The following is a 12,626-nucleotide window of genomic DNA, read 5'->3' as shown; positions in this document are numbered from 1 at the left end:
ACGCTACAGAGATTTGGTGGCAGCAGATGGAGATGTTTTATCCCCTTGTTTTCATTGCCGAGCAGTAAAAATAAAAAATAAAAAAAACCCTGCCGCGTTTAACATTGCCGCCCGTGCGCTTTGAAAAAAAACTCTACCGCGTTTAAAATTGGCGCCCGTGCGCTTTGAAAATAAAAACAAAAACCCCTACCGCATTTAACCATTTGCAGTCAATTTATTAAGTGCGTTTCAGGCGCGTCAGGTCCAATTTATTTTCACACACGCAGTTAATTTTAGACGCGCTGTTTAAAAGTATTTTTTTTCCCCACAGTCAAACGGGTTTAAAAGGCCCTGCATATCAACAAAGCACTCACTAGGCATCTCCAGCCCCGCCCAACCCTTTCGTTCACTATAGCTTTCACATATACTAAGAAATAAATAATAATAATAGTGGTACATACTGATCAATCATCTCCTGATCACTCGTTTTATCACCAAACGCCTCAATAATGCGATCCAAGTCATTATTTTATTTTTTTATTTATTTAGCAGACACCTTTATCCAAGGCAACTTAAGAGACTAGGGTGTGTGAACTGTGCATCAGCTGCAGAGTCACTTATAACTACGTCTCACCCAAAAGACGAAGCACAAGGAGATTAAGTGACTTGCTCAGGGTCACACAATGAGTCAGTGGCTGAGGTGGGATTTGAACCGGGGACCTCCTGGTTACAAGCCCATTTCTTTAACCACTGGACCACACAGCCTCCTATTACTATAACATCTCAAAAAAGCTCTGCAAATGTCCGTGATATTCTCTGATGCAGTAGCAGCCAGCTTGTTTCCTTATGGCCGCCGTTATCTGATGCCAGGGGCATGTATGACTATTCATGAGATACGCCCTTTTTTCCGGCTTGACTCGGCTCCTGTCGCTCCCACTCGGCCATTGAATGGTTTTCTCGGCTTTTTCCTGAGAAAAAACAACTAGAAACCCGTTTTTTGACAGGGTCTGACATTGGACCGGATAGGAATAATTGCAATGTCGGACCAGGTCCGACATAGGACCGCAAAGGGTTAACATTGCCGCCCGTGCACTTTGAAGAAAAAAAAAAAAAAAGAGAGACTGAGACTTGCTTGTCAGCAATGGTGGAAGATGATACTGGGATCTCACCATTACCATTTAAAACAGAACTGCCTCCATGCTTTACAGGAGAAAACAATGAAAGCTTCAGTCAGTGGATAAGAAGGTTTGAAGTAGGATGCGAGACTGCGACTAATATGAGACCTGAACTAGTTAAAATATTACCATCCAGACTTGCAGGCCCAGCGTTTAGATATTGGGATAGTCTTTCAGACCAGGTTAAATTAGATTATGAAACTGCTAAACGCCACCTGCAAAATGTATTCACACAAGATCAATATCTGCAGACTTTTAAAACATTTCTCAATGCAAAATATCCATATACATCAACCTGACGTTTATGCAGCAGAGCTCCGCACTCTTGTACTGCATGCCTTCCCAGGATATGGCAGGGAACCTATAAATGGAGAAGTATTTCGTAGATTTCTTGCTGGACTTGAGCCAACACTTCAGATGAAAGTACAAGAATTTGGAGCTGATACAATTGAAGATGCAATTCCTGTTGCCAGCCAGTATGAAAGAGCACAGTGGGCACTGAACATCATTAACCCTTTATTTACCAATCCTGCAATACCAGCTGTGACACCAATGGCCAGTCAAACTCCAGCCTCAGTGACCCCAGTTGCTCTCAGTGTCCAGGGCATAGAGAAAGGAGCTGAATATCGTGACTTAATGCAGAAAGTGGATCATCTAACAATCGAAGTAGCAATGCTAAGGATGAATGCGGAAACTACCTGACACCAGAGGAGCCATTATGATAACAGAGATCCAAGAGGCTCTGAAACGCCATACCACAGATATCCAACTGCTTCATACTCATCAAGTTCTCCTCACATGCATGACTACAAAGGAAACGCTGATGTACGGGTAAGTAAGCTGGGCTGAGTTGAGTGCGGGACGGAGGGGGGTGATGCTGGGATGTCAGAATCACCGTCGAGCCCTCTTGAGGTGTCGTGGGCTAGTCGACGAAACACCAAGGATGGAAGGTGCCCACTTGAAGACCCCAGAGATGTACCCTACTTAGCTCAATACAGACGGTTGTCATGCTGATGCGCTGGGGAGACCGCACTGTGGTTGATCCCTGGAGCCAGCATCACAGCCGTTGTGTGTGCTGATACATTCTGGAAAAGCAGCTTTGGTCAAAAACGCTTGGCTGCTTTTTCAGAGTAGTCCATTCATGCGCCCAAACCACTCCGACCGTCAAGCCGTAGACCTCTTTCAAAACCTTAATCTTTTCATTAAAACTGTGATACATTGTACCACAGGATTCTTTGGTTAGGGGATTTACATCATTACAGTCATAATAAGTGTCACAGTTGTGGAAAAAACAATCTGCAAATTTGTAAGCCGTACGAGTACTGTTAACAAGAGCAAAATCATCCATATGTTCTCCACTGTTCAGTGCGTGCTGAATGTGGACCTTGTCAGTTTCAGATACATACATCATCCACTGGATTGAAGCATTTGAAAATTATTTTGCTGGTTTGCATAACTGTCAGAAGACATTATGGCTATGGTGTTTTTTGGCAGAAATTTACTCCTGTACATAGCCATGCACAGGGAGGCAATTGTTGTACTTTGAAAGGGGTCTATTTGGCCTATGGCATAAACCTCATTTCTGAATCTGACACAAGCATTTTTTTAAATTACAACATCTCTTCTCTAAAGTTAAAGACACCTGTTTTAATCGAATCATACCATTTGTAAAATTTGTCACAATCTTTAGACATCATCTGATGAACACCATAATACGGGGTTCGGGGTAAGGACCTACATAATACTGCTACTGGTCCTTGTTTCTTTTTTCAGGTCGAAAAAGTCCCCTGGCTTGACATTGTCAATACCTTTTTTAATTTTGAATATTTGAATCAGATCGCCGCGTTTGTTCAAGACTGAATAGATTCAATTCTTTAAGTCTGTCTTCATACGACATGCCTTTTAAACCCGGGGTAATTGTGGTCGCTCTTCTTGCACTCTTTCTAGAGCAGCAATATCCTTTTTGTAGTGAGGTGTCCAGAACTGAACACAATATTCTAGATGAGGTCTTACTAATGCATTGTAAAGTTTTAATATTACTTCCCTTGATTTAAATTCCACACTTTTCACTATATATCCGAGCATCTTGTTGGCCTTTTTTATGTTTCCCCCATTGTCTAGATGAAGACATTTCTGAGTCAACATAAACTCCTAAGTCTTTTTCATAGATTCCTTCTTCAATTTGATATTTGATATCTTTGATATTCATAATGCACATTTGTATTGTCTGCGTGCAGTACCTTACACTTTTCTCTATTAACCCTTTGCGGTCCTATGTCGGACCAGGTCCGACCATTACAATTTTCCCTTTTCCGACATCATCAAAAAGACGTCAAGCACAGGTCTCTAGTCGTTTTTTTCTCTGGAAAAAGCAGAGAAAACCATTCAATGGCTGAGTGAGACTGATAGGATCCGAGAGAAGCCAAAAAAAAAAGGGGCGGATCTGAGAAATACACATAAATAAATAACACAGCCATAAACAAACAAGATAGCTGCTTCTGCATCCAGCGCTCAAAGTATATCACAAACATTTTTGAGATTTTTGAGATTTTATAGTAATAAAATAATGACTTGGATCGCATTATTGAGGAGTTTGGTGATAAAACAAGTGATCAGGAGATGATTTATCAGTATGCACGACTATGAAGAGGTATGTGATATATACAGCGAACAGCGGTGGGGCGGGGCTAGAGGTGCAGCACTGAGTGTCCTGTTGATATGCAGTGCCTTTTAAACCTGTTTTACTTTGAATAAAATTACTTTTAAACAGCGCATGTAAAATAAACAGCGCGTGTGAAAATAAACTGGACCGAACGCGCCTGACAGGTGCTGAATAACTGGACTGCAAAGGGTTAAATGTTATTTGCCATGTGTCTGCCCAGTTCTGAATGCTGTCTAGATCATTTTGAATGACCTTTCTGCTGCAACAGTGTTTGCCATCTCCTATTTTTGTGCCGTCTGCAAATTTAACAAGTTTGCTTACTATGCCAGAATCCAAGTGTGGCAATGTGGCCACGCCCTTGTGCGTAGTTTGTTTATATGTTACGTGTTGTGTGTAAATGTTGGTGTATAGAGATGGCTGCATGGGATATAAATGGGTGTGTGCAGCACAAGTTATTTAAGATTCAGATCAGGACTCATAGAAGGCCACTTCAGAATAGTCCAATGTTTTGTTCTTATCCATTCTTGGGTGCTTTTAGCTGTGTGTTTTGGGTCATTATCCTGTTGGAGGACCCATGACCTGCGACTGAGACAGAGCTTTCTGACACTGGGCAGTACGTTTTGCTCCAGAATGCCTTGATAGTCTTGAGATTTCATTGTGCCCTGCACAGATTCAAGGCACCCTGTGCCAGGCACAGCAAAGCAGCCCCAAAACATAACCAAGCCTCCTCCATGTTTCACTGTAGGAATGGTGTTCTTTTCTTTGAAAGCTTCATTTTTTCGTCTGTGAACATAGAGCTGATGTGACTTGCCAAAAAGCTCCAGTTTTGACTCATCTGTCCAAAGGACATTCTCCCAGAAGGATTGTGGCGTGTCCATATGCATTTTAGCAAATTCCAGCCTGGCTTTTTTATGTTTTTCTTTCAAAAGTAGAGTCCTCCTGGGTCTTCTTCCATGGAGCCCACTTTCGCTCAAAAAGCGACGGATGGTGCGATCAGAAACTGACGTACCTTCACCTTGGAGTTCAGCTTGTATCTCTTTGGCAGTTATCCTTGTTCTTTTTCTACCATTCACACTATCCTTCTGTTCAATCTGGGGTCGATTTTCCTCTTGCGGCCGCGCCCAGGGAGGTTGGCTACAGTTCCATGGACCTTAAACTTCTTAATAATATTTGCAACTGTTGTCACAGGAACATCAAGCTGCTTGGAGATGGTCTTGTAGCCTTTACCTTTACCATGTTTGTCTATTATTTTCTTTCTGATCTCCTCAGACAACTCTCTCCTTTGCTTTCTCTGGTCCATGTTCAGTGTGGTGCACACAATGATACCAAACAGCACAGTGACTACTTTTCTCCATTTAAATAGGCTGAATGACTTATTACAAGATTGGAGACATGTGTGATACTAATTAAAGAAACTAATTGGTTTGAAATATCACTATAATCCAATTATTTATTATCTTTTCTAAGGGGTACCAACAAATGTGTCCAGGCCATTTTAGAATATCTTTGTAGAATAAGCAATAATTCATCTCTTTTCACAGCTTCTTTGCTTTATTCTATGACATACCAAAGGCATGCAAGTATACATGATAAAATAGCTTTTAATTTCATCACTTTTCAGGAGGAATGAAGCATTATTTCAATGAGCTGTAAGGGTACCAACAAATTTGAGCACGTCTGTATATATAGATGCACATTTCACTCACTCAGGGTTGGGTGTTCGGTGAGTGGAGAACGGGATTGGAGACGGAGGTAAAGAGAAGAAGAAGAAGAATAATAGTAATAATAGTTAAAGTATCTGCTCACTGTGTTTGTTCGTTTGTCTGTTTACTGTTTAGTCCATTTTTGTTTATATATTTATTTTGGCGTAAGTGCTGTGTCCTGTTTTGTGTTCTGTCTGTTTAAACCTTTTACTTCGTTTAATAAACGTTGAGTGCCACCATTGCACTCAGTTTCACTCATCACCACCGTCTGTCTGTGTGTTTCTTCCGGGTCTGACGTGTCACCACTCAGCCAGACTTGTGACACTAAGTCATTAATGTAGATGAGGAATACTGATCACTGTACTGCATTTCCTTGAATCCCTACTGCATTCAGTTTGAGAATTAATCTTTTATGCAGGACTTTGTCAAAAGTTTTCTGGAAATCTAAATAAAGCATGTCATATGCTTTGCAGTTGTACATTGTCGATGTTGCATCCTCAAAAAAGTCAAGCAGGTTAGTTAGACCCGATATCTCCCTTTCCTAAAACCATGCTGACTGTCTCCCAGGATACCGTTAACATATAGGTAATTTTCCATTTTGGATCTTATTATAGTTTTCATAAGTTTACATATAATATAAGTCAGGCTTATTGGTCTGTAGTTACCTAGTTCAGTTTTGTCTCCCTTTTTGTGGATTGGTATTATGTTTGCAATTCTCCCAGTCTGTCGGTACAACCCCTGTGCCAAGAGACTGTTGCATGATCTTGGTTAGCAGTTTGTAAATAACTTCTTTCATTTCTTTGAGTACTATTGGGAGGATCTAATCTGGACTAGGGGATTTGTTTATTTTAAGAGCTCCTAGTCCCTTTAACCCTTCTGCCTCTGTTATACTAAAAGTTATTTAAAACTGGATAGGAACAGGTCAACATGTGGGGCATGTTGTCCGTGTCCTCCTTTATAAAAACTTGTTAAAAGATCATTTAATATATTTGCTATTTTTTTCTCTTCATCTATGATTTTGCCATTTGTATCTCTTAGACATTTTACCTCCTCTTTGAATGTGCTCTTGCTGTTTATAATATTGGAAAGTTTTTGGAATTGGTTTTAGCCCCCTTAGCAATGCTCATTTCTATCTCTCTCTTGGCCTTTCTAACTTCCTTTTTGACTTGTGTTTGCAGTTCCAAGTACTCTCTGTGTGCTTTGTTTTTGTTCCCTTTTAAATGCTATGTAAAGTGCCTTTCGCTGAATATTTTTTTTAATTGATCTATTAAACCATTTTAGCAATTTTGTTTTAGATTTAGATTTGTCTACTTTTGGGATGTAATTGTTTTGCGCCTCTAGTATTACATTTTTAATATCAGCCTTTTTCCATGGATGTGTTCTCTATTTTACTCCAATCTACTTCTGTTAGTCTCTGTTTCATTCCTTCATAGTTTGCCTCCCTAAAACTGACCCCTCCCTCACCACTGAGCAGCAGGTGACTGGTTGCACCTCCACCATCATCCCTCATCCCACTGGAATCCAGACCGCCCAGATCACCAACCCCAATGGGCAGCCCAACCTCCCTACCATGGAGGCGACGACTGGCCCCCAGCTGGGGTAGATTTAATGCCCCTGAATTGCTGCTTTATCAGCAGCGGAACAGATGTGGAACCCCAGTGCCTTCTACCCCTCCTATCTATCCCAAGGTGCCATCCCACAGGACATACTGCCCAGCTGTGCTCCCCAACAATAAAGTGCAATGTGGCTGCATGTTATTTGGCCTTAGAAGCAGGTAAGAGATGGAGAAATGGTCAGGAGGGGCCTTGATGTGGTTGTCGGTAACGTGAGTACCCATGTATTAATGGACTCAGGGTGTGAGCAGACCTTGATTCGAACAGCTCTCTTGGGCTTTGTGTCGTGGCAGTCACAAGGTCAGGTGGCAATCTCCTGTATCCATGGATACACAGCGGCATACCACACACTAAAAGCATACATATTTGAGTAGGACCGATGCAGCGTCTGGATGCAGGTGGAAAGGCTACCACATCCAGTAATTCTGGGCCAGGACTGGCCACAGTATAAACAATGAATTAAAAATACAGTCCCAACTGCACACATAAACAAGGGGAAACGATTGGTGAGATTTCCCCTTACAAGCTTACTTGTTTTCTTCCCTTTTTCATCCTAGAAAATCAAAGAAAGAGAGACGGATCGAAAAATGGGCAGGTGCATCAATGAGATGAGGCTTGGGCTTGGTGGGAGAGAGCTTGGATGGTATCAAACGCCACTCAAAGGTCGATACACAGTATGACCGAGAGGGCGAGGTTACTGGGCCATCCAGGGCAGATGTTATTCCGGCCTGTCTCAATATACCGGACACATGGGACCGAAGTGCGGACCTAGTGTGGGGCCAGAACAACGACCCCACACTGGTGCACGTTTGGGAACAGGTCCGGTCTATTGAAGGTAAGGATGTTGAAGGCGCTGGGGCGCTAGTATATCCGCACTTCATTATCAAGGGGCAATTACTGTATAAGGTAAACCCTGCCATGGGCACAGGACAGCCTGGAACACAATTGTTGGTTCCTCTGTCTTGTCGGCCCGAGGTAATCAGGCTGGTGCATGATATCCCTTTTGTGGGGCACTTTGAGGCTTATAAAACAAGGGAACGCATATTGGCTTGCTTTTATTGGGTTGGGCTTCATAATGAAGTGTCAGAATAAGTAGCCACATGCCAAGACTGTCAGAGAGTAGCATCGGGTCGAGTGTGCCCTGCCCTTTGGTCCCTGCTAATCATTTCCACCTCCTTTGAACGCATTGTGATGGACATTGTAGGCCCTTTGCTACCTTCTGATTCCGCATATATTAGTGATGGTAGATTATGCAACACGATACCCGGAAGCAGTTCCATTGAGGTCTACTTGTGCATCTGCGATAGCCAAAGAACTAGTGCAGATTATAGCGAGAACAGGGATTGCCAAAGAGATATTGACTGATTATGGAACGAACTTCTTGTCTTAAAGATTACAGTAAGTATATAAAATACATCCCATCCGAATCTTGTTTATCGTCCACAGACGGATGGTTTGGGGGAACGTTTTAATCAGACCTTAAGGCAGATGCTGAGATGTTTTGTGATTCAAGAGCAAACACATTGGGCATCACTTCATCCCTACGTCATTTTTGCAATGAGAGGTGCCGCAGAGTTCGACAGGGTTCTCCCCCTTCGAGCTCTTGTACGGCCGATAGCCTTGTGGCATCCTTGATTTGGTGAGAGAAGCACAAAGGCTTGTCTAAAAATGTAGTGCAACATGTGCTCCTACTCGGAGATCGCCTGAATTTGATTGGCCGATTGGCATAGGACAATCTAAAATTGGCTTAGCACTGGCAAGAGCAACAGTACAATAAAAATGCAAACATTCGAACATTTTGGCCAAGAGACCTGCCCACGTCGGAATCAAAACTGTGTGCTAAGTGGCAGGGGCCATATGAGGTGATTCGGGCTATAAGAAAGGTAAATTATGAAATTAAGCAGCCCGATCACTGTAATGAACACAAAATTTATCACATCAATTTATTGAAGCCCTGGCAGGCAAGGGAGGCCTTATGTATAGCCCCAGGCAAAGTAGACAATGATTTAGGAACCTGTATAGAGGTCCCTAGCACCAGAGACATTCCAATGGGGGAATAGTTACTTCCAGATCAGCAAAGAGAGCTGCGTAAATTAATTGAGGATTTCTGACTTGCCCGGTAGAACTAACCTTGTTGAATATGCTATTATCACTCCCCCAGGTATCACAGTTCGAGAGAGACCCTAGCTCTTTCCTATATCTTCATACTGCATGCCACAGTCCTGCGAGCAGTACCCAATGAAAGATTGGTCATTATAGAAGCCCCTGAGGATTCCTCTTTGACCTTTACCTACGTAACCTGGTGGACTGTCTTTAAATGTAGTGCTGCAATGCAGGCACTCAGAAATAAAAAATTCTGTGTAATACATTTTTTTTTCTTTTCAGATCTGTCCAATCGGAAATGCCTGCAAGTAGGTAATATATACATATTAAATTGTTCATGTTAGGCAAGAATCATCATTAGGCATCAATAAATATGGGTTCATGAATCATTACCAACACATAGCCATTACCTAAACTGTGGTAATTCCCTAGTACACTTGTAAGACCCTAAACAAGCCTTGCTTAAACTCGCTAATACATAAAGTTGATTTTCACTTTTAAACAACTTGTAAAGGAACAGGCATTTATTCAGGGGCATCATAATAACATAAGACATTCATGAACAGACCATGCAGCCCATCTGGCTTGCTCAGTTCCTATGGCTAACATAAAGCAGCATAAAACATATTCTGCTTAACAGGAATATATTTTTACTCAGTGGAAGTATTGAAAAAGTATTAGCAATCTAATCTTACTGTCAAGCCATGCAAAGTGGCACAGTCTTCTAAACCGCTGTGTCCCTACAACAGCTCTGAGTCTTTCACATATTAAGGACAAATTCAAATATGCAGGATCCCCCTCTTCCAGCACCACCTCCATTAATTTTTTTCTAGAATTTCTTTCAGAAGCTGTCAAAACAAACAATTTTAGACTTTTTTTAAACTTAAAATAAAAGCTTACTTATTTCTGAAAGAATTTTAAAAGTGATTAGACGCCATTATCAATGTACCCATTTTAGTTATTTTACATTGTGAATTATGTTGTTATGGCTTTCAATAGGAAACTAATTTTAAAATGTCAACCATGTACCTGTAACAGATGCAAGTCTTGCAGCAAACACTGTCCTTGATTTGGGAGATGATCCTATTAAAAAAAAAAGTGAACAGCAATACTACAGTTTGGGTTAAATTGACTGTTTTACATGAAATTGTAAAAATGTATGAGCCTCAGACTGTATACACTCACCTTTGTGGTACTGGCCTGGATTTCTTTTTCTAAAAAAAAAAAAAAAAAAAGTAAAGAAAAAATAATTAAGTATTAGACTTAAATCTAAAATGAACAATCTTACTCCAGATACTAGATTCAGATGTTCCACTGACATGGCTTAACTGTGCATTTCTTTTTATGGACAACAAGCAAAAAAATATACCTGACTGTTGTCTCTCCACATGGGAAGTGTCCACCATGGAGACCTAGTTTTCTTTGGTAACATGTACAATCTGCTCCGCCACCCCTAGCAACATTTCATTAGCATCGTCTGACCAATGCGCAAAACGTTTTCCATGCCTGTTAAATACAAAGTGCAAATATATCTTCCATAACTCCAAACACAGGTACTCATTCACCTCCTATATGTCAAGCAATGGTAAAAGTAAAATGCATTTTTTTTTTTTTTTATAAATACGTTTTTCAAAAACCTGCATACACTTTTTCCATTAACTTTGCCGTTTTACACTGGAGAATTTTTTTTTTTAATACAATTACATATACAAACCTAAAATTGTTTTTACAACATGTCCTGCAAAAAATATTTTTCAAAAGACTAAAATAAATCATCTATATGTTTGAAAAAAATATAATTGTAAAGTACTGTAATAATCATACTGTTTAGGAGATGATATCCACTTAATTCTTTTTTAAGGACACATTTGTTGATAGTAGGTCTCAAGACAAGGCAACTAAAATTGAGATACAGATCGAGGTTCTCAAAGTACCCCATGGAACTAAAGCCTTACCTCCCGAGACTGAAATTTTCCATTAACAGCAAACACCACCACTTTCATATGGAAGGCATGTCTTGCTAGAAAAATAAAAATAAAAAAAGTTCAGCTAATTAAATTGCTTAAAGATGTTTTCAAGAAGTCATCCTCTAACCATGTTCTCTACATGCCTGTTAAATACACCAATTAAAAACTCACTGCTATACCAGTGGTATATTTTTTCTTTTCCTATTTTTAAAGAATATTCTTTATAGTAAGATCAAAAGCATTGTAACAATCATACAAAGCATACTGTAATCCTACTAGTAAAGGACTCACCACAGTGAAATCAAAATCTGCATCCAAGGTCAGGTGTAAGGCATACTGCAAATATAATTGAGATCATTATCACTTACTAGTCATACACAGGAAGGATTGAAATGAACATGTACTTCAAATCAATACTAGAAAAAATAACAATAATCAGTACACAATAATAACATACAACTTACCATCAACTTACCATCAGTCCCATCCTCTTGTTTGCTTTAGCAGACCCTAATGATAAGCACATAGATTATTCTGCACCATACACCTGCACACTTAACATTTTAAATGGATGAACCATGATACACAAGTTATAACACCTATTTAAGTATTTTGTTTGATTTTTTTACCTGTCACAGCGGTTTATGACAGTCCAAACCCCAGGATCAATGCGTTCTGAGAGGGCACTAAATATAATATTAAACAAAAATTATATATGCAAATATTTCTTGTAGTATTAGGAACATGACTGCTTTGTTTAGTACAGTTGGTACCAAAATTTACTCCATCTACATGGAACCGTGTAATCTGATTTTGGACAATTGTCATTGGTTGCATTTCCATGAACTGAGGAATGTCATCTCGTGTAATGTAAAACAACCTGCAATGTAAAATGGCCACCACTCAATCATTCTGAACAGGAACAGAACATCATTAAGTAGTTTGTGTGTATATTGAAGGTCTTGAAAACATACAAGAACTTTTTTTTGCCAGTACCCCTTCATTAAATCCAGTGTCGTCATAAAATGAGCCATGCCAAGACGCTCTAGCCTGAAGTCAATGCAAAATTGAGTTGATCCATTCGGCTTATCCACTAAAACAACAGGACTGTTCCAGTCACTTTGGGACTCTTCTATTACCCCCAGTCTAAGAATTTCATCAATTTCCGTCTTTATTACCTGTCTTTTACATTTAGATATACGGTATGGCCTCTGATGAACTGGCGCCCCCTGCTCAATGTCAATGTGATGATGGGTTACTTGAGTCTGCCAAGGGACGGGAGAAAACACATCAGGAAATTCCGTCACCAGAGCTTGAGCCTGACATTTCTGTGTTGGTGTCAGATTCTCCGCAATCTGTACCGACCCTTTTCTCCGCAACACAGAAAGATCAGGTCCCAGATCTGGGACGTCATCTGCTTGCGC

General features: G+C 40.4%; 1 long non-coding RNA gene across 1 annotated transcript; it reads right to left on the bottom strand.

Moving 5' to 3' along the window:
• Nucleotides 1–9,798: 9,798 nt before the first annotated feature.
• On the bottom strand, nt 9,799–11,533 carry LOC131739991 (uncharacterized). The gene is made up of 6 exons (XR_009330622.1): nt 11,494–11,533; nt 11,191–11,255; nt 10,605–10,741; nt 10,421–10,449; nt 10,265–10,346; nt 9,799–10,083 (listed from the first exon to the last, which is right to left on the bottom strand). It is a non-coding gene; the product is annotated as an uncharacterized LOC131739991 (long non-coding RNA).
• Between the last annotated feature and the right edge of the window lie 1,093 nt (nt 11,534–12,626).

Source organism: Acipenser ruthenus, chromosome 12 (genome assembly GCF_902713425.1).
Source record: "Acipenser ruthenus chromosome 12, fAciRut3.2 maternal haplotype, whole genome shotgun sequence".
Classification (NCBI taxonomy): Eukaryota; Metazoa; Chordata; class Actinopteri; order Acipenseriformes; family Acipenseridae; genus Acipenser; species Acipenser ruthenus.
Note: the sequence above shows the minus strand (reverse complement) of the source record. Positions and strands in the feature narration are given on the sequence as shown.